General features: G+C 41.0%; 1 protein-coding gene across 1 annotated transcript in view; it reads right to left on the reverse strand.

Annotated features, from left to right (window-relative positions):
- Positions 1 to 19,961, reverse strand: part of gli3 (GLI family zinc finger 3) — a 365,376-nt gene extending 345,415 nt beyond the window's left edge. The window contains exon 1 of the mRNA XM_052022712.1: positions 19,833 to 19,961. The gene's annotated coding sequence lies outside the window, so the exon portion shown is untranslated. The remainder of the gene's footprint in view (positions 1 to 19,832) is intronic.
- Positions 19,962 to 26,246: the final 6,285 nt, after the last annotated feature.

The following is a 26,246-nucleotide window of genomic DNA, read 5'->3' on the forward strand; positions in this document are numbered from 1 at the left end:
CTTCTACAACTTATCACCATCTTCTTTGCAATCTACAATATTGCCAAGTTTTATGTCATCCATAAATTTAGCAATTGTGGCACAGACTCCCAAGTCTAGGTCACTAATACAGATCAAAAAAAGAAATGGCCCTAACATTGCTCTCCAGAGAATGCCATTATTGACATTCCTCCAATCCATGAAACAACCATTTACCACTTCTCTCTGTTGCATGTTACAGAGACAACTTCATATCCATGACATCAATGTCCCTGTTATGCCATGTGCTTCAACTTTGCTGATAAGCATTGCAGCATCTTATCAAAAGCCTCTGGAAGTCCATATTCCAGGTCCATCTGCTCCTGCACCCCTATTAGAATGATGTCCTTTATTCTATATTCTACTTCACTGCAGAATCTAATCAAATAAATCCACAGTTTTCAGTGCATTTTAATTTGTTCTTAAAAAGTATATTTCCATGATTCAAGACTGCAAGCCTTGCTGTGCTTAATTTTAAGAACAAAATTATAGAGATTGTGACAGGAATAAAATCTTAGAACAACACAGAAGTAAATCTTGAAAAACAAAACATATAAAGCCAAATCTAATCAGAGAAATATACTTCCAATTCAACTGGAATTCAGATGGTGACCGCTAATCAACAGAATGAAGGGTGTCCTTAATTCTGGATCAGTGCAAGGAATAATGTTATTTTTGTTGAATGAAACCAAACTTGACTTTAAGTATCTGAAAGAAAAATTCAATGTAAAGAGATAAAACTAAAACAAAAAGAGTAAATTATTTCTGAGTCCAAGGTAGCACTGATCAATAGTTCACAACAATTTACAAAGGAAACAATCAAATGAAGTCTCAATTACCATTCAAGCAAGCAACAATTTATTATGGAGACACAAGAGATTCTGCAGATGCTGGAAATCTAGAGCCACACACACAAAATGCCGGAGGAACTCAGCGGGTCAGGCAGCATCTATGGAGGGAAATGAACAGTCAACGTTTCGGGCCGAGACCCTTCATTGGGACTCTTGAAGGGTCTTGGTCCGAAACGGCGACTGTTCATTTCCCTTCACAGATGCTGCCTGACCTGCTGAGTTCCTCCAGCATTTTGTGTGTGTTGCATGTTTATTTTGTCTTTCATCCTCTGACAAGCATCAAAATGGAAACAACACTTTTTAAACACATATCTGTATTACTTATAATTGAACACAGAAAGCACACTAAAATCACATCACATTGAGAGCCAATTTCAAAGTGAAAGGTCAAGTAACAACAAATTTATGTAAACCAATAATTTAAATCAATGGCTCAGTTCTGGGAGCCAAACACTAGGAAAGAGGGTGCTGAAGAGATTTGCCAAATTGATTCCAGAGATGAGGGCTTTCAGTTATTTGGAAAAGGTTTTTCTTTTTGGAGCAGAGGAGTTTGCAGGAAGAAATGAGTAAAATCATGAACAGTTTTCTCTCTTCTAACTTCCCACTGAAATAATCAAGAGCTAGGAACACAAGATGAAGGAAACTGGCAAAAAAATAGGCTGGAAGTATTTTGTAATCAGTGGGTGATTATGGTCTGGTATACATTGCCAGAGGTCATAGTAATGGCAGATTCAACAGTAGAATTCAAAAAATTACTTGATGAAATTAAATAATTCAAAGGAAATAATTTATCCAGCTATAGGGAAAGAACAACGAGTGGGAGTAAGCTTGAGTGCTCTGGTGTAGAACTGGTACAAACTCACAAAAACACAATAAAATAGGAGCAGGAGGCCATCAAGCCCTTCAAGCCTGCCCTGACATTCAACATAGCCATGGCTGATCTCTACTGGCCTCAACTCTTCTTCTGCACCATATTTCCAGATCCCCCTATTCCTCAATCTATCACCTCCACATTAAATACTTCTAATGATCCAGCTTCCACCATCCACTGGGACAAAGAAGTCCAGAAATTAACCATCCTCTGTGAGAAGACATTTTTACGTACTTCAGCTTTAAATGACCAGCCCCATATGTCCCCTTATTCAAGACTCTCCCACTCATAAAAACACCCCAACATCTACCCTGTCAAGCCCCCTTAGGATCTTGAGTGTTTAAGTACGGTCACTTCCTCATTCTTCTAAACTGCAACGAATACAAGCCCCAACTATTTAGTCTCCCTTGGTGTGACAATCCTCTCATCCCAGGGGTCAAATGGTCTCCTTCCATGCTGTAACTATAGTGTGAAATTCACAAGTCCCTTATCCATTCTCCATAAATGCTAATGGTTAGAAATGGCATTAAGGGCAGATCCTTTGATAAGGTTCCTCATGGAAGGCTCATTCAGAAAGTCAGAATGCATGGGATCCAGGGAAACTTGGTGGTGTAGATTCAGAATTGGCTCGCTCATCGAAGACAGTGGGTGGTGGCAGATGGAGCACATTCTGCCTGGAGGTCGGTGACCAGTGGTGTTCCGCAGGGATCTGTTCTGGGACCCCTGCTCTTAGTGATTTTTTTTTAAAATGACTTGGATGAGGATGTGGAATGGTGGTTTAGTAAGTCTGCTGATGATACAAAGGTTGGTGGTGTTGTGGATAGTGTAGAAGATTCCTGTAGATTACAACAGGATATTGATAGAATGCAGACCTGGGCTGAGAAGTGGCAAATGGAGTTCAACCCGGATAAGTGTGAAGTGATTACAAAATGATGAGGGGCATAGACAGAGTTAATGCAAGTAGGCTCTTTCCACCTAGATTAGAAGAGATAAGTACAAGAGGACATGGCTTTAGGGTGAAAGGGGAAAGGTTTAGGGGGAACATTAGAGGGAACTGCTTCACTCAAAGAGTGGTGGGAGTGTGGAATGGGCTGCCATCTGATGTGGTAAATGCGGGCTCGCTCTTAACTTTTAAGAGTAAATTGGATAGATACATGGACGAGAGAGGTCTGGAGGGGTATGGGCTGGGGGCAGGTAAATGGGACTAGCAGAATAATGTTTCAGCACAGACTAGAAGGGCCAAATGGCCTGTTTTCTGTGCTGTAGTTTTCTATGGTTCTATGATACACTTCGGGAGATTGAATTCGAAGGCAGAATACAAGGTTAGTGGCAGGACTTTTAGCAGTATGGAGGAACAGAGGGATCTTGGGGACCACGTCCATACTCTCAAGGTTGCCGTGCAGGTCGATAGGGTTGTTAAGAAGGTGTATGGTGAGTTGGCCTTCATTAGTCGGGGTATTGAGTTCAAGAGCCGCAAGGTAATATTTCAGTTCCATAAAACTTGGTTAGACCACACTTGGAGTATTGTGTTCAGTTCTGGTCGCCTCATTATTGGAAGGATGAGGAAGCTTTAGAGAGGGTGCAGAGGAGATTTACCAGGATGCTGCCTGGATTGGAGAGCATGTCTTATGAGGATAGGTTGAGCGAGCTAGGGCTTTTCTCTTTGGAGAGAAGGAGGATGAGAGTGATAGAGTGTACAAGATGATTAGAGGTATAGATCGAGTGGACAGTCAGAGTCTTTTTCCCAGGATGACAATGGCTAACACGAGAGGACATAATTTTAAGGTGATTGGAAGAAGATGCAAGGGGGATGTCATGGGTAAGTTTTTTTTTTACACAGAGAGTGGTGGGTGTGTGGAACACACTGCCGGCAGAGGTTGTGGGGGCAGATACATTAGGGACTTTTAAGAGACTCTTAGATAGACACATGAATGATAGAGAAATGGAAGGCTATATGGGAGGGAAGGATTAGCTAGCTCTTAGAGCAGGATAAAATGTCGGCACAACATTATGGGCCAAAGGGCCTGTATTGTAATGTTCTATCCTGAAATGATGTATTTATAAATTAATATATTATTTTAAAAACTATCTTAATCCAACATCTGTAGGAACCTATCCCTAACTACATCAAATCACGATCATTTATAATGCAACTAAATCAAATCAGCATCTTCACTAAATCAATGGGAATTATATCCAGTGTAGTTCTCCCCCACCTACGCAAATAACATAGAGAAATACAAAAAAATTTTACAACTTCTTAATAAGTTAATGTTAGAACTTAATTTCCATTAAGAATTAAGACTGGCAACAATAACGATTCACTTGGTAATTTGAATTATTCATTCAAGGCCAGGTATTAGCCAAAATGTGCTGCCACTCTTTCTAAAAGCCGTTGATTTGGTGTCACAATAAAGGAGAAAAGGTGAGGTTACAGAATGTCTTAGTGAGTAAGATTTTAATAGGAATGAGGATTGTTACGGACTCAGTGAAATTCCCTTTAAGATAGAGAGAGTGTGTGTGTGTGTGTGTGTGTGTGTGTGTGTGTGTGTGTGTGTGTGTGTGTGTGTGTGTGGCGTGCTTACGTCAATAGAAGTTAAAGGACGTAATGACGTTGTTGAAGACGTTAGAAGAAGAGGAAGAGAGGAGAGAGAGAAGGGAGAGAGACTCCAGCCTGCTGGTGTTCTCTATCGATGGATGAGAAACAATAACTATGTCTGCCACTGAAATCCATGTATGGAAGTTGGAAGTAATCCAGTGGAGTTCACTTTGTTGCTGACCTGTAGAAGGAAACAGGTATTTGTGTGTGGACGACCACGATTCGGATGCTTTTTGGGGTGAGGAAGTCACTACCGAGTAAACACTGGAGTGTCATTTGGGTTCCATCGTGGAACATTTGGATTTCGTATTTACTCTCTCTATGTTTCTCTACGTCTAATCTTCAGACAACGGTGGTTGTTGAAGAAGCCCTTGCTCATGTTTCACCTTATGGCTTGCGGAACTGAACTTTAAGAACCATTCCGGAACTGGGAGTTTGGGACTTTGCCACACACACACACACGACGAGTTTAGTTTTGGGGTTAATGTTCGAGGTTTAACATTTTTGAATTCTAACATACTAACATTTTTACTTTTATTTTACGTATTATCATAAGTAGTAATTAATAAAATAGTTTTTAACACTGAATCATGCTCAGTGTGTTTCTTTTGTTGCTGGTTCGTGACAGGATGAAGGGACGGAAGAGAAGAGAAAGAATGCTAAGACAGTCAACTCGTCCAAAAAATGCTTGGGAAAGCAAACAGCATACAGTTCTTTTTGATGTTATGTCACAGCATGACGCAACTAAGCCAACGTAGAAAATAATGGCAATTAGAAGATTACACATAGTGACTCCACTATTCCTAGCCAGAGCAGAAATGACTGACTGACTTCCTCGTTAGTCAGCCCAGTACACAGCACTGCGATAGGTGATGGGACTAGTTTTGTGAATATATTTTCTATTACATGACTATTTTCCTCACACTGCTCTTCACTGAAACACTACTTCCTGCTTTCAATCAGGAGACACTGGCCCTACCTATGCTGGCTGTGATACCCAGGTAAGTAAATCCTGGACTTATGTAGCCCCCAGGGTCCAACTGTAGAGCCAATTATGCTGGGGAATCCACCTTTGCAATTGGTGCCAGAGAAACGTGACAGAGAAAAGGAGTCCCCATTCACTTGAATGGAGGTTGCCAGCTGGAGGTCAGGAAAAGGTAGTTTGTTATTTCTTTTAAACGCATTTCATTTTAACAATTTCATGGTAATTTGATCTGTTTTAAATATTTTAATCAAGCTAAATAACTTTTATCTTGTGATTATTTTTAAAACATAATGTTTCAATATATATGAACAGCAGAGAGATTTAAAAACTGCAACAAAACCTGGATAGCTTAGACAGGAGGCGAAACTCTGCCCCCTGCCATGTACCTGTTAACAAGATCACAAGACAAAGGAGAAGTAGGCCATTCGGCCCATCGAGTCTGCTCCACTACCTCACCATGAGCTAAACTATTCTCCCATCTAGACCCAATTCCCAGCCTTTTCCCCATATCCCTTGATCCCTTGACTAATTAGATACCTATCAATCTCCTCCTTAAACACCCCCAATGATCGGGCCTCCACAGCTGTACATAAATCCACGACCCTCTGGCTAAAGAAATTTCTCTTCATTTCTGTTTTAAACCGGTACCCTCTAATTCTAAGATTGTGCCCTCTAGTCCTGGACTCACCCACCAGGGGAAACAGCTTAACCACATCTACTCTGTCCAGTCCTTTCAACATTCTAAATGTTTCTAAGAGGTCCCCTCTCATTCTTCTGTACTCCAATGAATACAGTCCAAGAGCCGACAAATGCTCATCATAAGTAAGCCCTTTCATTCCGGTAATCATCCTCGTAAATCTTCTCTGAACCCTCTATAAAATTATTCTGGGCACAGGGCCTCAGCTGTATGCCACCAATGGCCTATTTGCCACAGAGGCCGTGCTATGCCTCATTGAGGCCTCCCTGGTGCAGAGGGTCATCTCATTCTGCCCTCTGCATCCACCCAGTTTTGCTCTTAAATTTGCTGCAATTCAGTGACTCTCGTGCTGTTTTGAACTCTTTAAACAGATTTCTTTTACTGAGTAAATAGACTTTTTTTCCTGCAAACTGTTTGTTGCAAGTGCCACCCTAACTCCAAGTCATTGGCTAACGAAGTGGTGTTTATGGGCACCTTGCAATAAGAAGCATTTAGAAATCCTGAAACTGAAAAATATAAATGATCAGTCAACGAAGCTGAAGTGAGATCCTGCTACTGCTTTGTTTATTTTATGTTTGCAACTGCTGCTTAAACTAAGGGCCAGTACTGACAATAGAAGCATACCACCAGTTTTCTAGTTAATTTAAAAATAAATCAAATTATCCAAATTGCTTTATTTACAAGCAACTACGGATAACAGAAAAATCTGATAGTTGCACTCGCTCACAAAATATTGATAAACTGGTTGTAATTTAAAAATAGGGATGGCTCCACACAACATGCAGTGTTTTAATTAATGTTCAAAGCTTAATCCACAATTGTATCCTTACATTTTTTTTTAAACCACACTGGCATTGCACACATGCCTATCACATTCTGTTAAAATAGTTATTTAATACTTAAAAGATCTTAGAATTCTGGGTGCTCTTAACTGCACACTGAAACAACACTGCAACCATTCTACAAATCACCTGCAGCACTTCTTTTCATAATATTTTTTAAGGTCTTCACCATGGCCATGTGACAAAATATTATTCAGAATAGCAGGTGGCAAAAAACTTAATGGGGAAAAAAATTCCAACCAAGTGCTATGAATGACATGCTCCACAGAGGACAATATTTAATCGGAAACCGGCTAAAATCAAGGAAAAAAAATGGCAAAGTATGAAGGAAAAATACACATACATGCACAGACGTACCTCAACAAAAAATAAATCCCTGCACAGTCCAGCAGAATAGTGGTCATAATATTCAACTGCACATAACAAAATCCTACACTGTTAATTTGAAAAGATGAGTACAGCTCCTCTTTCTATTTCCATCTGGCTGGCTGTTCTAACTGGAACTGTATAAAAACATTTCTTTGTAAAACCATAAAACCTTATTGGACTGATTATAGTTTCAATATGCTACAAACTTAAACAGGGTAATTCTAACAAGACTTCAGATATTTCCATGCCATGTGGACCTCAGAGGTGGAGTTCAGAGCATAAAACTATGCTTAGAAGTTTGCTTGATTTCCGTAGGCTCACATATGCCAACGCAGACTTTCAGTAGAAGACTAACTTTATAGAAAGAAGCTTTAGTTATAGGATTGGATGCACACATGTGCATTCCAAGGTTTAAAGAGGATTTGAAGGATTGCTTCAAAGTCTTGATGTTATAACTTCCACTCACTTTTCAGGAAAGCCAGCCATTTGTCTCTGCTCTAATGGTTCAAGCTGACTCCACGCCAAAAATACATATCTTCACTGTTTGCCCAGAGTATTCTGTGGTTTAGTTCACCACTTCATAAGATGAAGCAATTGCTTTTGGATCCTGAATCAGAACTGTAACGAGATTTTTCCACTTTCCGGCATTATTTTGTTGGTACCCAGTCAGGTGACTGGAATATTTGATTTTCTAGCCAAAGACAAATTGGTTTGCAATAACAAGAGCAAAACATCGTAATCTTCAAACAAACAGCCAGTTGCACCACTTTGTTTCAAATTCAGTATCTCAAATAATACTTAGAATATGTAATTTGAACATAGCTCCTGAATGTTTTGAAGGGAAACATGTTCACCATCATAACGCTTCATTACTTCATCGGAATGTGGCAGTGAAGTAGTTAATAGCTTAAATAAAATGAAACAAGCCTACATGCAAACTGAGTTATAAAACTAACCCTAAGTTTAGGTTAAGAATTAAAAGCAATCCCTGCAAATATTTGAAGAAAACAAGTGCAGGGACATAGAAAAGTGCAGGATTGTGGTATCAACTCGTTGTTCTGCAAAAGGATCAGAGCAGACTCATTGAGCTAAGAGGCTTCACTCCATGCAGCACAGTTTTATAATTCCATTTATATATCAGAATAATGGGAAAGGACAAGGGGTAGTTATCAGAAATCTAAAAATTAACTATTAAGTATATGCAATATGCACAACCTTTCAAATTCAATCACTGCAACTCAACATGTTTTTCATTGAGCCTGTATATGTAAAAAAATAATTAGAGTAATATGAAAACTTGATCCAACCTTTAAGAAGTAAAACCAATGAAGAATCAATTAGCAACCAATAAGTAATCTAAATTAACTTCCAAGGCAAAAGCACCACAAACATTTTCCACTGGAAATGTAACCAACTAGGTCTGATATTTTGCATTCTTTAGCAGGGTGTGGGCATCATGAGCAATGACAGCATTAATTGGCCATTCCCACTTGACCTTGAGAAGATGTTGTGTGTTGCCTCCTAGAATCACAGCTGTCAATGTGGTACAGTAGTCCTTGGATTGATGATATATTTCCAAATTAAGGCGGCGTGCTAACTGAATGACAGCATACAGATAATAGCATTCCCACATGACTACTAACCTAGCATTAGAAATCATGGGTTTGTGAGGTACCGTTGAAGTTGAGGCAAGAACACAAACACAAGAAAATAGGAACAGGAGTATGCCACCAGGTCCCTCAAGCCTGTCCAGCCATTCAATATGATCAACTCAATGTGTCAAATTGCTTGAGTGCACAAGATAAATTGTACATAATGTAACTAATTCAGGAGGGAGCCAAAATTCAAGGACGAGATGAGGTTCCAATCAAGCAAGCTGCATTGCCTTGTATAACGCTGAACTTGGAGTGTTCTCGCAGTTGCACTCAGTCAGGTAAGTGGTTAATATTCCATTACATTTCCGATTTACACGTTGTAGTGGGTGAAAAAGGCTTTGGGGCATCTGATGGCGAGCTACTCGCTGAAGTGCCCAATTGTTAATCTAGTATTCTTCAAAAAATCTTAATTTCATTGAGGTCCTCAATGCAGGCAAGCACTGCAGCTTCTTCTCAGGTAACCCACATCCTCGGTGCTCTCCGCCCAACACCAACCCATCCATCTGGTTGTCTTCTCCCTTTGTTCACCTGTCTCATTCCCCTCCTTCACCTGGTTCCATCTGCCATCATCCCCGTCCCATCTATCACCTACCAGCATCTCTCCCACTACCCTCCCACCACCCCCCCCCCCCCCCCCGTAACACACGCACACACTTTTACTGCTCTTTACTGGCAATCTTTCCTCTTCCCTCTCGGTCTTGATGCAGGTTCTTAACCTGAATTCTAAGATCTTTTAAGTACCTTAACCTGAAACATCGACTTTCACCTTGAGCAGCTAGATTTTGTTTTTTTATGCCAGATTCCAGCATTTGCAGTCTCTTTTGTCTCCATACTACAATCCTGGAGGCATTACAAATGAAACTTACATTCTGCAATTGACAGCAAACTTCTGAACTTATGATGGAGCAAAGGTCATTGCTGAAGCCCTGAAGGACACCTGACAAAAAAGCACCAAGGCCAGAATGACTGACCTCCAAAATGCTCTCCACCAGTCAGGATTCCTACCAGTTGTGGTAGGAACCACCATCTTCCCTCAATCCCCAAAAACTTTACTAAGGCTTCTTTGACGCCACACTCAGTGTCCTGTTCTTATCAAGAACAGTTATGCTCACTTTCGGAATTTGGATCTTCTATGTTTAGTCAAAGGATCCAATGAAGTTTGGAGCCAAATAGGATATTGGGGAATAAGTGCTGCTTGAAGAGGTGCCTCATCACCTACAGCACTATCAATGACATCCTTCATTACTTAGTGGGTAATCGAGAGTACATTGATCATGCGGTATTTGGTGGGTTGGATTTGTCCCACTCTTTATGGGCAATTTTCCACATTGTTGGACAGATGCTCAGCTTTGGAGCCTTGCTGGAATAGCCTGGCCATTGGCATGGCTGGTTCTGAAGCACAGCTCTTCAGCATTACAACCTGAATGTCATCATATTCATTGCCTTTGTTGTAAACAGTGCTCTCAGGAATTTCTTGCTTTCACTTGGAGTGAGTTAATTTATCTGAAGTTTGACTTCTCTGATCTTGGGGACATCAGGCTGAGGGTTAGGTGGATTTAATCACTCCACAATTCTGTCCGGTTGCAAATACTTCATCCTTGTCTTCTGCATTCACTTGTTGCAATGCACCATCAAGGATCAAGGACAGAGACATTCAGGGAGCTTCTCCTCCATTACTTCTTTCAAGTATCACCACAATACATGAATGGATGTGGCTGGACTGCAGAGCTTTAAGCTGTTGTGTCAGTAACTGTATTATTTTGCCATCTATTGCATGTTCCTGCTGTTCACCAAGCTTGCACCTCGTTTTTAAGTATGCCTTTTTCTGCTATTGGCATGCTCTTACCTTACCAAAATAATTTGTTTTATTAATAAAGAATATATGACATAGAGGCAATGTGCTAACAGTTCAGTTTGTGAAAGGTCAACAGGGAAGTACACCCCATACCTCCTCCTCCTGGTATATTGGGAACGATAGTGCTGACAGCACAGCGTCACAGAAGTCAAAAATACTTTGGGTCAGAAAGAAGAGCATCTGACCTCCTGCTCAGTTCACGGACTCACCACAGTCCACAGCATTCAAGAAGGTGCTGGTCTGAGGGGTCAGAGGAACATCCTCAGGGCCCTGCAGGGAAAAAAAGATGGTGGATCTTGTCAGATGGGTCTTTGAGTAGACCAGTGTCACTTGGCAGAACATCTCATCAGCAGAACTTGCGTGACTGATAATGAGAATGGTCTTCACTACCCGATCCTTCATGCATAGCTGGAATCTCAATACCACTGCATGTTGCTCCCAAGGTGGCTGAAGTGGGGATGAGACCTTCATCCATTTCTTTCTGGATTGTGCGTTTGCCAAGGAAATATACAAAGAGTTGTAGTGCTCTTTATTGAGATGCATCTAATGCAGCTGCTTAACACTAGACTCAGCTCAAAGGGTTATTCCCAGGGATATCCACCAAAACAACCTTCTGCCCAAAAATTGCTGGTCTTCCAATGTACCCAGCTATTCACAGCCAAAAGTTGCAGACTGGCACATTCAAGATCCAGGATTGTGTGCTAGGGGATGCACTGAAGATTGGTGCAGCTGTTGAAATGCACTGTAAGTGTCAATATAAGAATGTATTCTGTTGTGGGGAGAAAAGATTAATGACTGATTGACCTGTCAAAGGTGTTTGTCTGCACAGACTTTTCAATGACGACAGACAGCAAAGCAGGGTCCCCTTGGATGAAACAAACTGCAGCAACAAAACCCATTCTTCTCAACACCAAGAACAGCAAGAACCTCAGCGCATAGTGGCACTTAGTGTTTGAGTACACAGGGTCTAAACACAGCACAATGTATCTACACAGAAAGGGATCCATCACAATGCAGGCCATGGTAAGTTTATTTTCTCCCCACTTCCTCTGGAGATTTGTACATCCTATATCTGCATACATGACCCATTTTTTATCTCCAGATAAAATGGAAGTTGGCTTGGGTGACTGCAACAGCACAAGTGCAGAGTATGGGCCAAAGTTCAGCAAGACTTTGTATCTGGCCCATCAGCTTTACACCAACCAATTCTGGCACATCTTGTCCGACCCCATTTACTTGAATACAATTGCTGACTTCCAATAAAAAGATGAGTTTAGGTAAGCTGTTTGTTTTTTTCTTTATTTCACAGTATGTGTCCAATTAGTATCAGGTTAATGCATTTTTAAGTAAATATATTTTTTAATACAATTAAACATTATTTTAAATCATTTAAATATTAGAGGCATTTGGAAACAGTGAAAAAGTCTTCAGATAGGGCAAGCTGTTAGAGGGCTAACATAGCGCTCAGGGTGTACACACAGGGCATACTCACTCCATGGAATGGACACAGCAGTGAGACTGCAAGGTCATTGAGAGCTGCATAGCCACAAAAGATGACTGAGACAATGGTGTAAGCAGAGGGGACTACCACGAGGCATGTGTCAGGTAATGTTCAATCTGGCCCATTCTCTCTTAGTCCCTCATACCAGAGTGTAAAATTAAGGTGTAAAAAAGGTAAATATGATATTCTATTTTAACTTTAATCTAAATAGAGCATACATTTAAGGAATGGTCTTGACCCTTAGACTGTTTTCATTCCCTTATGATAGCATTTCCATGAGATATATTAACAAAAAAACAACAGTCTTTTCCGGAAATTATGTGGTATGACTCTGATTCACATTAGCTGTCTGCATACCCAGAGAAACATTAAAAAACACGACTGTGGTCAAATCCCCAACAGGACGTTTACAGCAATATCACCTCCTCACAAAATACTTTCTCCCAATAACCAAGATAAGACAGATAGCCAATCATCGAATCACAGAGCACAGAAACATGCCCATCTGCCCAACTCATCCATGCCAACCAAGGTGCCTACATGAGCTTAGTCCCGCTTGCCTGCACTTGGCCAATATCCCTAGAAACCTTTCCTACCCATGTACCTGACCAAATGTCTTTTAACCTTTGAAAATGCTCCTGCCTCTCCCACCTCCTCTGGCAGCTCGTTCCATATACCCACCACCCTCGGTGAAAAATTTGTCCCTTAGGTTCCCTTTAAATCTTTCCCCTTTCACCTTAATCTGTATAGACGATAAAACACTGATCTACATGGTTTATGAGTACCTTGAGAGACAAGTATATCGAACAAACCAAATTTTATTGTGCCAATAGTAAGCATATTGATATTGGAATCTTTGTGACATGTGATTTAATAAGTCTAATGGACGTCTATTCATATTTTGATTGTATTAAATACCTGTGTTCCATTAATAGATTTTTTAATAAAATCTGCTATTTGCTTACTAAATGTTTACTAACATTCCATCCCCCCCCCCCTCCGCCATCCTACATACATCCCTATATACATATACTGGTATCACAACTTCCTCGCACAGACCAGCCAATAGGCACCCCTCCTGATTCTACATACACTCACGTATATTCCCCCCAAACACTTACACCCGGATCCCAAACTCACCACTACCACCCCCAGCCCCTTCTCCTAAACCTAACATCACACCACCCCAGCCAACTCCCCAACTAACACAGTTATTAAACATTTGTAAAGTACATCCTACATTTTAATCTGCAAGTTTTAATGCTTTTTCTTCATGATGCAGCATTCATTGCAATAAGTACAAGCCCTGCAATCCTTTATTTTACAGGGCTCCAATTTTATTTCAAGGCTTCAATAAGTTAACTCTTATTTTACATAAACAGTCTCCACAAGCCTGTCACAAAAAGTCGTGCAGTTAGTACAAGTCTTAATGAGATTTTAATTCTCTGATCTACTTAGAAGTTTTAAAATTGATTAATGATTAAGCTATAAATTTGATTTGGTACTTCATTAGAACATAGGAAATAGAAGCAGAAGTAGGCCATTTTACATTAACCAAATATATCTTGAAAGCTACATGCTAGAGGATGCACTTACAGGATAAAAGTGCAAATACTAAAGCATGTGAGTAAATTCCCAGAATGTTAAGGCAAATACAATTGGTAAATACTAAGCAATCTGTTAACAAAATAAAATGCAAGCTATGCAAGGTCATTATATTCTGCAAGTACAGTACCGAGCACTCTAAATGACACGTACATATATACAACCTAGCTCCAAGTACTAAATAAAAATTACCTCTTTTACTGAGAGGCAGTTATCTGAGAATTTTGGTTTAAATTATGACACTACAACGTGATAAATTTTCATTTCTCTTAAATGCATAATACAAGTGTTTAAATTATTCCAACAGGCACGACTACTGCCAAAGCTAGATGCAGATTATCTGAAAAGGTAGTTTTAATTTTGCAACTGTTATGGAACAATTTTTTTTTAAAAAGTGAAATCAAGAAATATTTGTAACATTAAAACACCCAGAATGGAAGACTAAATGTTATAATATTGGCATCCGTTTCACAGAACAGGGAAAAAAAAACAGATCCCACCAAAGCAAATTCTTCCACTCGCCAGAAGCTAGAACAAAAATAGGTGATTCTTAAGCCTGGCTCCGCTTCACGGTTTTTCCTCCCTCAATTAAGACTTCCTCTGTACACACCATTCAGCTCTTTTAGCAACAATAACCAGCAACATTTAACTAACATCACAATGGCAGGAAACACTGCAGGAAGTATTTCAACATTTCTATAAAATATTAAACGCTGGCTGAAAATCAAAACACTTTTAATTACTCATGCTCCTTGTTTCATACAGTGCTCCACCATGCTGCAATCATTACTCAAGCATTACCGACAAGTAATTACCAAGCTATCCATGGTAGAAGGATAAGAGATCAGTGTCTGGTGCACTTAACATGCCTTTAACTACACACTGATGGAAATCACTGTTTTTCTCATACACAATTTTTATTTCAATAAGGTTCACTGCTGTAATTATCCTAAGCTTTTGTCTTCACGTATTATATCAATTAGACTTAATAAAAGATAATAAGTATACTACAAAATACACAAGCACTAAAAGTTTTAAGACATTTAAGTCCTTCTTAGTTATTCAAATTACCTCTGCATTAAAAGCACTACAACAGCACCTATGACCGGAGATTTTTCTCTTGTGTAAAGTTTGACAGTGAAATAAATTGACATGTAAACCTGTTACACCTGTGCATTAAGCTGAAGATGTTTAAACACCGTTGCTATTTTCAGCAGTACTAAAAAAATATACTGTGCCCATGATAGATGAATAGATTTACAGTCTTTTATAATAAGTCAACAGTTTACAGTGAAGTAACCACTGGAATTCTTTACTGCTACATATTTATTTACACCCTCATTCTGCTAAGAAGAAAAACCATAAAAACAAATCTACTGGGCCATGTCTCCATTCCGTTTTATGAAAGCATTTTAATTTTTTTTGGATGGCTATAATCACCAATTTCAAAACCAAATTGCAAATCTAATTTTCAATAAAAATTATGTATCTATAAATATGAACAATATCGTAATGCCAAGGCCAATTTGACATCTTTCTGTTTTCACTTAACCAGTTACTAAATGGCTCTTTTCAATACTTTTTAATAAAATCCAGCTGGGCACTACACATCTCACCAACCACATACTGCATCAGAGAAGTGGCTCCAATGCTGTATCTCTAATTGTACAGGGAAACTGAGTTTTTTCTCCACCATTTATTACAGCCAAATTTAGCCCTGCAAGACAAAGGCGATTATATTCAGCTTGGAGACATAGAGAAGCTTACCTCAGAGTCAGTCAGGCAGAACTCTGACCAGTAATTCTACAAGTCGGTAGAGTACAAATACTTTTGTATCTGTAATGGTGTTAAGGAGGACCGAGTGCACAGCCTCAAGGCATCACTAATACATGGATGACTAATGACCCAGCCACGCTGACAAGCATTGCAGACAAGTTCAGAGTTTGAGAGCCAACTAAAACTAATGCGGCAAAAAAGCTTTCATAATCCACAAAATAACCTCTGTGATAAGAAAAACGGTCAATTAGATTTAACTGAACAACAGTGATCCTAACATCTTTATTTTTACTCCAATTATACATAAATGTAGAAAAACTGGTTTTGTCAAAAAAAACTGCAGAATGCAGTTCAGATTTTAAAAAAATGTAAACAGCACTTTCCCTTTGCATATTTTTACTGGCTGAGTAACTACAATGCTTGAAGTATCACAATAAGAAAATTAATCACCTTTAGAATGGATGTTTAAACCCATTAACAACTACCAAACATCTATATTCATAAAAACAGGATTTAAGACTATCTGCCTTTTTACTTAACAGTCTACAGAAGTAATGCCTTCGCAATAATACTTAAACAACAATACCTTTTTTTTACTGTTCTGGTTTTCAACAGCCACATGGGTAATTACATTTGAGCACTTTCAAAATAAACAATGCAGTGCAGCACTTTGCTGTGTACATTGCTTACAAAATCCAACATATTATGCATTTAGAAGGGGCCAGAAGTATTTGAATGATCTCAAACCAATCATGAAAGGGAATGGAACCGAGAATAAAAGTTAAATTTTAGTAGTGGCCAAATACGAAATAAGCTACTTACATACTCCAATGCAGTGGAATGTAAGAAACAGAAGTTATTTCACAGAAAATTTTACACTAATGCCCTGTAGATTAATAATGGTTTTCTAGTAAATTCAGCAGCATATTCACAGTTGCAAACTAATTGGTCTTTCCTAAGATAAGTGATAGTCTGTCTTTTTGTGGCATTAGGAATATACGTTTAATAGATCACATTATAGCATGACTGAAACATTAACTCTGGTGTAAAACCTTATTAATGTGTGTATTATACTTCATAACTGCCTACTATAGCAAGGAACCTGACACACTTATTAATTTTTACTGACTGTTGAACAGCAATGATCCTCAGCATGCCTCTCTGCATAATTTGCATTATAAAATGGTTTAACGTGTCACAATTTCTGTATCAGAGCACTAAAGAACATATTTCATAAGACAGATAGATGGATATAAAAATTTGAAGCTAATGAATAGGTTATTAAATGGTATCTAACCAGACCACTCCTCCCCCACCACCACTACATTTGCCTCCTTTAACCCAGAACTAGCTAACTTTTCAGACAACTGGAGTTCTACATTATAGCTTTCACCCATTTCCTCATTCCTAAACAGACTCATGCAGAATTCAAAAGTACACATGCTAAAATCATTTCTAAATTTAGCAAATGCACAAGGTAGTCAGGAGCCTTAGGAGACGGGATGCAATGCAGTGGGACATTAGGTGCTTGAAAATCGTGCAATGACTTCCACTGGATACACTTCCTCAGAAAAAAATGGCACATCTGCTATTTATCTTTTTTTTTAAAGTCATACAGAAAAATAGAAAGTTCCAAATCTTTCTCGAGTGAGTGGATACTGCAGATCTTAAAATGAACAGGGCATAATGGGCTGTCTTTAGCAAATGCTGGAACTTCAAAAAAAACAGAACGGGAAGCACTGTGAGCTCATAAAATTGTTGCTGGGAATCAGGAAAACACAGCATATCTGCAAACAGGAACAGTCTACAATGATTTTACCTAGATCTGAGGTGTGCCCTCAAGGTATTGTGGGATCTGGGATTAGAAAACTGATAAAAACCCATGCTGGCTATCATCACTATTTCTTCTGCAGTTAAACACAAATGCACTGAGGCACTCGTCTGCTGCTCCGTGTTACTGCCTACAGTATATAAAGCAATTGTGAGCCTTCTGTTGTCAAGATATCAAAGACAAAGCCATCAAAGTGTAAAATTCTGGTTTTGCTCCTTCCCTGGACTACTGGCATATTTCAAAGAAGCACAAAACAAAAGCAGTGAAAGTGGGAGAACATCATAAAAGATTCTCATTTATTCTTGGCCAAACTGAATGTGTTATAATTAAATCATAACCATATCAGAAGACCTGAAAGGGATACATCACCTAAAAGCCCATAACAAGAGCCATACCGAATTATTTTCTTTAAAACATTCCATCTTAAAAATAGTAAGCAAACACATTCCTGGTGTGTGGAAATTTCTTATGCTTGAGTGTACAAAATGAAGAATGTTTAACAAGAATGTTATTTTAATCCATTAGCAACTACAAATAGGGCAGCAGATGCAAACTACTAAGTCTTAAAACTATTTTTTTTGAAAACACGGGAGTGCAACCTCTGGTCCAACTGTACAGACAGAATCGTTTAGGCAAGAATTAAGCACAGCCAAGTAAAACAAGATGACTTTGGGATCTTCTATGGTTAAATGTTAAATTAACATCCCAAAACAAATCATAAAAATAAATAAAATCTCCGCAGTCACAGAATACAGAATCATGATTCTATTTTACAGGCAAGAAACAGCTGCAATTTGGTAACTGCCACTTCCCATTATCCTCCCAGTGTAATTAAGCTGAGAACATCACGGTAAAAATGTGTGGTGTTTTTTTTGGGGGGAGCGATTGCCGGTAGCTGACAACTAAATTATAGGAATTTATGAATCTTCTTTGAGAAATACTGCAACTCATCCAGCGGACATTTGCAAATGCTTAATTTGAAAAGGGAGAAATAATTCTTGAATTATTAAAACTTCAACTTTAATTGACATGAATATTTGGCGGGTTTCATTTACCATGCATGCACTTGTGGCATCGTTCCGGGGATGTCACATTCAGCTAACTTTCTTCAAATAAACCGAGTCGGATCCGAAACCGCTTCAAGAATCAAAAGGGGACGCGGTTCGACAATGTAGAACCGTCAATCTCCGCCATATGGGAGGGGGTCAGCAGCCAGCAGCCAGCGAAAGTACTTTCTTTTTGCGCATTTTTGAAGGCGCTTTAAATCCTCCTGGAAACGTTGCGAACTTTTACTAATTGGGTTAACTGCCAGTCACGATCTACGCACGGAACTCAGCCTGTATTAAACTACCAAAGAGATGTCGAGACTGAAAAAACATTTCCCCACAGATTTACTACAAGTATTTACGCCGCTTCTTTTTTTTTTATTTGCTTTGTATAAATCAATGGAAAAATAACTGGCGCTGAAACGGACTGTCTCCTCCGAATGAATGCCGCACTCAAAAAAAAGGCGGTTCACATCCTCGCCAATCAGCCAATGGTCCCCCAGCGCAGACTTTTTTTGCTGGCAGACGCGATCTGTTGAACAGCTGGAAGCAACTTGTTATAAAATGTTTTACACATACACACACAGGCTGGCACACATCCACACACACACACACAGCTCGGGGGATTCGACAGAACTCTGCTCCTGGTTCCTCATCGGGCACTTCAGCCTGAGCGCTAAATGGAGATCCTCTCCTCCCTCCCTCCCGCTTCACTGGGGCAGCCAGACGCCACCTCCCCCTCAAAAAAATTCCTCTTCATTTGGTCAAATGCAGCTTCCAGAAAAAAAATGTCTGCAAGCAAACGAAATAGCACAGGAAGCTAATGCGGGAGTCGCGCCCCTGCCTGACGGAGCGAGCGAGCGAAGCTCCTGTGGATGAAGCGCTCTCCCTGTGCCGGAGGTGAAGGGTTCCTACTCGTCAGGAAAGTTGTGGAAGCTGCCGGTCCCGAGGGAGGAGACCCCTCCCCCAGTGACGGGTCTGCGGCAGCCTCTCACCCCCCCCCCCCCCCCCCCCGCCGCCGCCGTCTCTCCAAAGGGTAAAACAAACCCGGCGGGAGAGGGGGACGGGAGGGGGCGGGTGGAGGGAGGAACCAACCGAAGAAACCTCCGGAGAGAAAGTTTTGGCCAAGTCTCACTGAAAATCCCCCGAGTGAGAAACTTCCCCGGTCGGCGGGATGGCGGCACTCGGGCCCGCCAAGGGGTGGGGGTCCCTTCCCCGGCCTGCAAAACATGCACAACTTGCAGGAGTTTTTTCCTATGGGGGGGTGGGGGGAAGGTTCAGTACAGGGAAGGAGATCCGGACAGACGCCCACCCCCCGAAGAAACTCTTACCTGCAGTGGGTTGGAGTTCTCGATCGTTCGCGCTCCTCCAGCGCAAGAGCTGAAGAGTCGGTGGTCCCACCACCCCCTCTCGCAGATACAATAATTATTTATTAAACCAGGAGGAAAATTAACCCCCCCCCCCCGCAACAAAGTGGGGCTTTCACGGGAGCCGGCGGCCCGACTGAGCCGCGCTGACTGCTTCTCGCCCAATGAGCGCCCGGGAGCCGAGCTGTCAGTCTGACACCCCCGCCTCCGCCCCCACCCCGGCCGCACTCAACTCCCACACCCCCCGACGTCCCGGGCCGGCCTGCGACACGCCCCCACCCCCGCAAAGCCGGCCCACAGCCGGACTCAGAGGCTGTAGCACCGACGCTTTTGCCGAGTTCACTCTGAATGCGGAAAGTTGAGGGGACGAAACGCGGGAGAGAGGGAGGGGGTGGGAGAGGGAGGGGGTGGGAGAGGGAGGGTGGGAGAGGGGGAGAGGGAGGGTGGGAGAGGGGGAGAGGGAGGGTGGGAGAGGGGGAGAGGGAGGGAGGGAGAGGGGGGGAGGGAGGGAGGGAGGGGGAGGGAGAGGCGAATGAATGAGCCAAGAACTTGAGAGGGATGAAGTTTGAGAAGTTTCCGAGAAGGAAGAAAGGTCGATCTAGTGTTAAAGTTTGAAAGAAAAAGTTGGGGAAAACAAGTTGGAAAATTAGGGATGGAAAGTTAAAGTTAAAGAGATCTTGGAAAAAAGTTAAAAGAAAATGTTCATCGAAAGTGAAACTCGGAGAAAGGGACAGAGAGCTGAGGCGGAGTGAGAAGTTCTGTCTTTCGCCGATCCCGCGAACTGCCCGCACACCCCCGACTTTGGAAGATGTTTTAAGTGGGTGCATTAACAATATTTCAGTAGGAATGGGGTTCTATATACAGCTCCCTCCTCTGTTATCGGATGGAGGTGGGTGGTGGAACCGACAGTGCCAACAGGCCGGCTCTGGGACCGCGAGGTGCCGCTTCCTTGATGTTCCTCAACCGGCCGGTGTTTCGGTTGAGCCAGCACGGGTGTGCCGAGGCTCAGATGGCAAGGCACCGATTCCTCCTCCTCACGTTGATCCAAACATTAATCTCCCCTCGTGTTCCCGTTATTGGACCTTCCAACCCACGCCATCTGGATCTGGTGCTGGGGGTTTACACGCTCAACATCACTCGCTTTAATAGCAACTAAACTGCCCCCCCCCCCGGTGACCTGCGCCAACCAGTGTTGAGCAGAATGTAATGGGGATTTTTTTTTGGGGGGGGGGAAGCAGAGGTCCCTGTGAGTGTTTCAACCTCGAAGGAACGTGAAAACACCCGGAACGCGAGTTAGCGTCTGAAATACCTGAGGAATTTGCGGGTCGCCAGTCACATCAAATAAGTAGCCTGGATTCATCAAATAAGACTGGTTCTGCTTGTTACAGGGCTATTCCTTTTAACATCTAGTAAAATAAACACGCGAACATTTCAAAGTAGCATTTCACCATTTCTTATTTAATTTTACAGTCTGTGTGCAGTTCCATCTCGTTTCTGGTTTAATGTTTATCTTCGCTTCATCTACGAAATGTGTCTCAGGATAAATATTGACCCGACTGAAACACCTCAAAGAGAGGCACGTTTTAATAGGGTCAGCCTTGCTCAATGTCCACATGTTAAAGCGGTATAGGCGGTAAAATCGGAATAACCCCCTCGTGGCCCCTGTCGTCGTATTTATTCGGAGTCAATCAAATCACATTCCAAGATAAAACCAGCAAATGCGGGGAAAACTCAGCTGGTCAGGAAGCACCTGTGGAAAGAGAAACCTTTGTGATGTAACTGTGGGATTGTGAGGTTCACTCGCCTGACTTTGCTCTTTGCCCGGGATACACCGGCCTTTCATCGGCCTTTTCGTTCTGAATATATATTGTCGTTACTGACTTCCGGGATATCGTTCCACTTCAATGTACAATGTGTTAACTAGTCGACAATGGGGATTAATGGATTAACTGTCTCCAAATGTACTGACAAATTAACTCGGCATCCTCTCCCTAAAACTAGGATTACAGTATGAACAAACACATGGAAACGCACAGCACCCGGGGAAAGAGAAACGTTTCGGGTCGAAAACCTTTCGTCAGAATTGGGAGGGAAGGAATCTGTTCTTTAACCGGTTCGAAAAAATGTCAAGGATTACACGTTGCTTTCAGGGTATTTATAGGTTATTTCGGTCATTTTCCAAAGGGGGATTTTAAAATAGATATAACAAGGTTCCAACAAAAGACTTCTAGAATGTATCTAGTATTAATAAGAAACTGGACTTCAGTCTGAATCTAGTGTCGTAATAAGCGACTGCATATAAATATTTAAAAGCGTCACCCATGATAATAGATATTTTATAGAACGTATTTTATAAAACGTTTTGATACCATTATAGATAAGATTTCTATTCGTTTTGATGTCATGATGGTCACCCTTTCTGGGAGTTGTTAATAAGATTAAAAGATCTGCGTTTTTCTTAGGCTTAAAAATTGAAGTTTATTCTTAGGTTAGTTGAAGACAGCGGGAAGAAATGTAAGGGAGACCACTCAAGGTACGACCTGCGTAGCGTTAGGTAAGGTTGCATTTTATCTCTGCCCGAGGACTGGTTTACATTTTTTGAGATTTCCCTGTCTCTGGCACCCCTTTTCTGTCAGATAGCCCAGTTTATTTTAAATTCATTCGTTCACGGAATGTGGATATCAGGCCAATGACAGTATTTTCCCCGGTCTCTGAATGCCCCTGAATTAAGGAACTGTTAAGAATCATCCACCTTGGTAGATTTGTTGTGACGCAGAGACCAGACCAGGTAAGGCCTGCACATTTCCTTCCCACAAGAACACTGGTGAACCATACAGAGTTATATTTTAATTTGGTGGTTTCATGCTTAAATTGCTGCGGGTGCTTTTTTTTTAATCCAGGTTTATTTAATGACTGGGAAACTCACAGCACTTTACTACTTGTTGCTATCTGCAAAAAGTCTGTGATAACTAACAAGTGATAACATCAGATGTTGCCAATGACACGGCCCTGTCTATTGTTAATTTTAACAGTACCTTTTATTTCAGTTTATCTATATCTCTCGATCTGTTTGTAAACGGTTTCGCAGAACTAAAAACAGCACCTTTCCAAATGTATGGTGCTTATCACCGCGATCCCCGTTTTCAGTGAAATTACACCGAAGCATGTTTCAACACCAGCTTGCTGCAGGCAATTTGGGTCGATGCGTTTTCCTAAATCACAAATGACGACACTTCAGAGGCGATTGTGCAACGCCTTGGGGCGCCGTGCGGATGTGAAAGGCGTTGGATAAACACAGGCATTTTTCATTGACAGAATGGAGAGGATATCGCACGGGCAACAAGGAACAGGGAAGATAGATAGATATCTGGCACGGATGGGCAGTTGGTATTGGATTATCGATTGAAGGACAAATTCACACCTGGACTGATAAACAGTGGTGTCTCGCGAAGAACACCATCCTATTTAATTCGATGCTTGTTTTAAGCCCCAGGCAACACTTACTGAAAGTTTGAAAGGTATCGAAAGTTAGGAACAGACGGGCAAAAGCGACCCAAGAACCATCGGTGCTGATGAGCTGCGAGAAGAAATGAAGATTCGTTCGTCAAAAATAAATCCATGGAATTAGACATCACGAAATAAAAATGCATTGTTTTTATGTAGCCGAGTACCGATTTATTTTTTTCTGTTGAGACGCCTGACTGTAGCCGTCTGCGTAGCCACACAGTTAGTGAATTCTCGAGGATAGCGTGCCGTGCAAGTGCCAGGGATCGCAAGGTTTCCAGACAGGCAAGGAATTTGCGCCCCTAGAGAACTGAACCAGAAAGTCACCCGCACACAGATCTGACTCCCGGGTACACGAGCGATCTTTCCCTATCAATTTTCCAAAATGCGATTAACATTACGAAAATTACACGGATTTTTTTTAAATCCGAACATATTTCTGTTTCATTTCTGGTCAGGGATTTCTGTATTGGAAACGATTAGTCCTTTAATTTAGCGCATTTGTCATCAACACGCGGGATTTAAGTTTTTTTTGGAAACCGCTGTACTGTATATCTTTCCTAGATTTTAACATCATGGGGACATTTAGAATCTCCTGGAAATGTAGCAATGTAAACATTTGTTTTGTTCATTTAGTTCTCTCGTGTAATCTGATGCAATTTCAAAACAAACGTAACTTGCGTTTTTTTAATCAAAACCTTATGGATGTTTTCGTGAAGCTCCGATCAACAGGTGGCAGTGAGCTTGAAAGGAGCCCATGCTCCCTCTGGCGGAGTCTAGGAGTCAAGCAGTGACCTCGGTAATTTCATCCGTGGAAGAGAAAATGATTTATTTATACCAATGCGATGCAAAACCTTAGATTTCAAAACTTAATATGCGATAAATGTTGACCTAATTTAAGTTGCGCAAAATCCAGGCAGCGAAACATAAAGACTACATTTAATTTTTAAGAACATGTTACAATTTATAAAGTTAATTTTCTAAACTAACAAAGTATGGATATAGCTTTTCTTTTAACCCATTATCATAGTTAAATTAAAGTCAGTTCTAAATTTTGGAATTTGATGTACGTATTTGTGTTCCTAATAAAGTAAATGTTTCTATTACTACGTACACAACCGACATCAATTCACGTCGGACCTAAAAAGGACGGCGACCAATTAAAATCTTCTTGCTAATATGTGGAAACTTCCAATATTCCCTCTGCCCGGCAAAATAATATAAGGTCAGCACTCCACTCCAAATACAGAGCAAATCTTGAATTGCAAAACAATAATAATGGCTGAGATTATGCCCAAAAAAAGCGATTAAACAATGCACTCTTTTTAATTACAACTCAGTTTGTATTTTGTGGTGAGGAAGAGATCCCGTGTTAACTGTGAATCACCAAACATTACTTGCTGTTTGTGCCACACTGCCATGCTTTGTAAACGTGGCAATCTCTGCAAATTAGTTGCTCAATAAACTATCACAGGAAGTTAAGTCAAGTAATTATGAGCATAACTAATTGTTTAAAATATGCAGCTTGTTAATGTTTTTAGCTTATCCTTCAGAAAGTAACAATTGCAAAATGTAAAGTCTCTTTCCTTCAGGTTACAAATTGGTTTAGGAGATTTCTTTAAGTGTCAAATTTGAACCTTCTCCCTACTTTCCACTATTTTCTTTTCCCTTTTAAACTCTCTTTCTCCACCTTATCTGACAATGAATTCATTCGTGTTAATACATCTTCCTTCCCAGTCCTCCTCCTGTGCATGTTTCAAGCCTTAAATCTCAACAGTTAAGGAGATGCAAAGTTTGTTGCATTGTTCTCTGGGTCCCAGGTGACCTGTTGTCTTCACTGCAGCATCGCAGACTTGTATATCCTGCAACTTTTGGTGAAAGTGTTTTTTAATCGAAAGGGATGTGCTGCAAGTTATGAAAATTAATTCGATAAATCTGGCAACTTGTTATTACAAATCACACCGAAAGCTTCCATAATGGTGAAACTTTGGCTTTTCAGCAAAGATCTTATGAAAATAAGATATTATGATAGAGGTGTACAAGATGATAAGAGGTATAGATCGAGTGGACAGTCAGAGACTTTTTCCCAGGGCGACAATGGCTAACATGAGGATACAGAACTTTAAGGTGATTGGAGGAAGGTATAAGGGGGATGTCAGGGGTAGGTTTTTTACACAGAGAGTGGTGGGTGTGTGGAACGCACTACCAGCAGAGGTTGTGGGGGCAGATACATTAGGGACATTTAAGAGACTCTTAGATAGACACATGAATGATAGAGAGATGGGGGCGATGTGGGAGGGAAGGATTAGATAGATCTTAGAGCAGGATAAAATGTTGGCACAACGTCGTGGGCCGAAGGGCCTGTACTGTGCTGCAATGTTCTATGTTCTATAAAATGAAACTTAGATGCTGTGGAGAGAGATCTTCAAGCCTCACACAGCCTACTTCTATCACCTGCCCAAAATCCACAAGCAGGGCTGCTCTGACAGACCCTGCTCTTGCCCCACTGAACATTTCTACCTACCTTGACTCTATCCTTTCTCCTCTGCTTCAGTCCCTTCCCACTTATAACCATGAGACCTTTGACGTCCTCTGCCACTTTGCCACCCACTTCCACCCTGCCCTCACCTGCACAAGGTAAATCTCTGATTTTTCCCTTCCTTTTCTGGATCTCTCGGCCTCCACCTCAGGAGAGAGGCTGGCTACTAATATCCATTCCAAGTCGACTGTTTCCCACAGCTATCCTGACTACTCTTTGTCCCGCCCTGCCTCCCATAAGGACTCGATTCCATTCTCCAGTTTCTCTGTCTCCATTGTATTTGTTCCAATGATGAGATTTTCCATTCAGGTGCCTTTGAAATGTCTTCTTTCTTC

The sequence above is a fragment of the Pristis pectinata genome, chromosome 9 (assembly GCF_009764475.1).
Source record: "Pristis pectinata isolate sPriPec2 chromosome 9, sPriPec2.1.pri, whole genome shotgun sequence".
NCBI lineage: Eukaryota > Metazoa > Chordata > Chondrichthyes > Rhinopristiformes > Pristidae > Pristis > Pristis pectinata.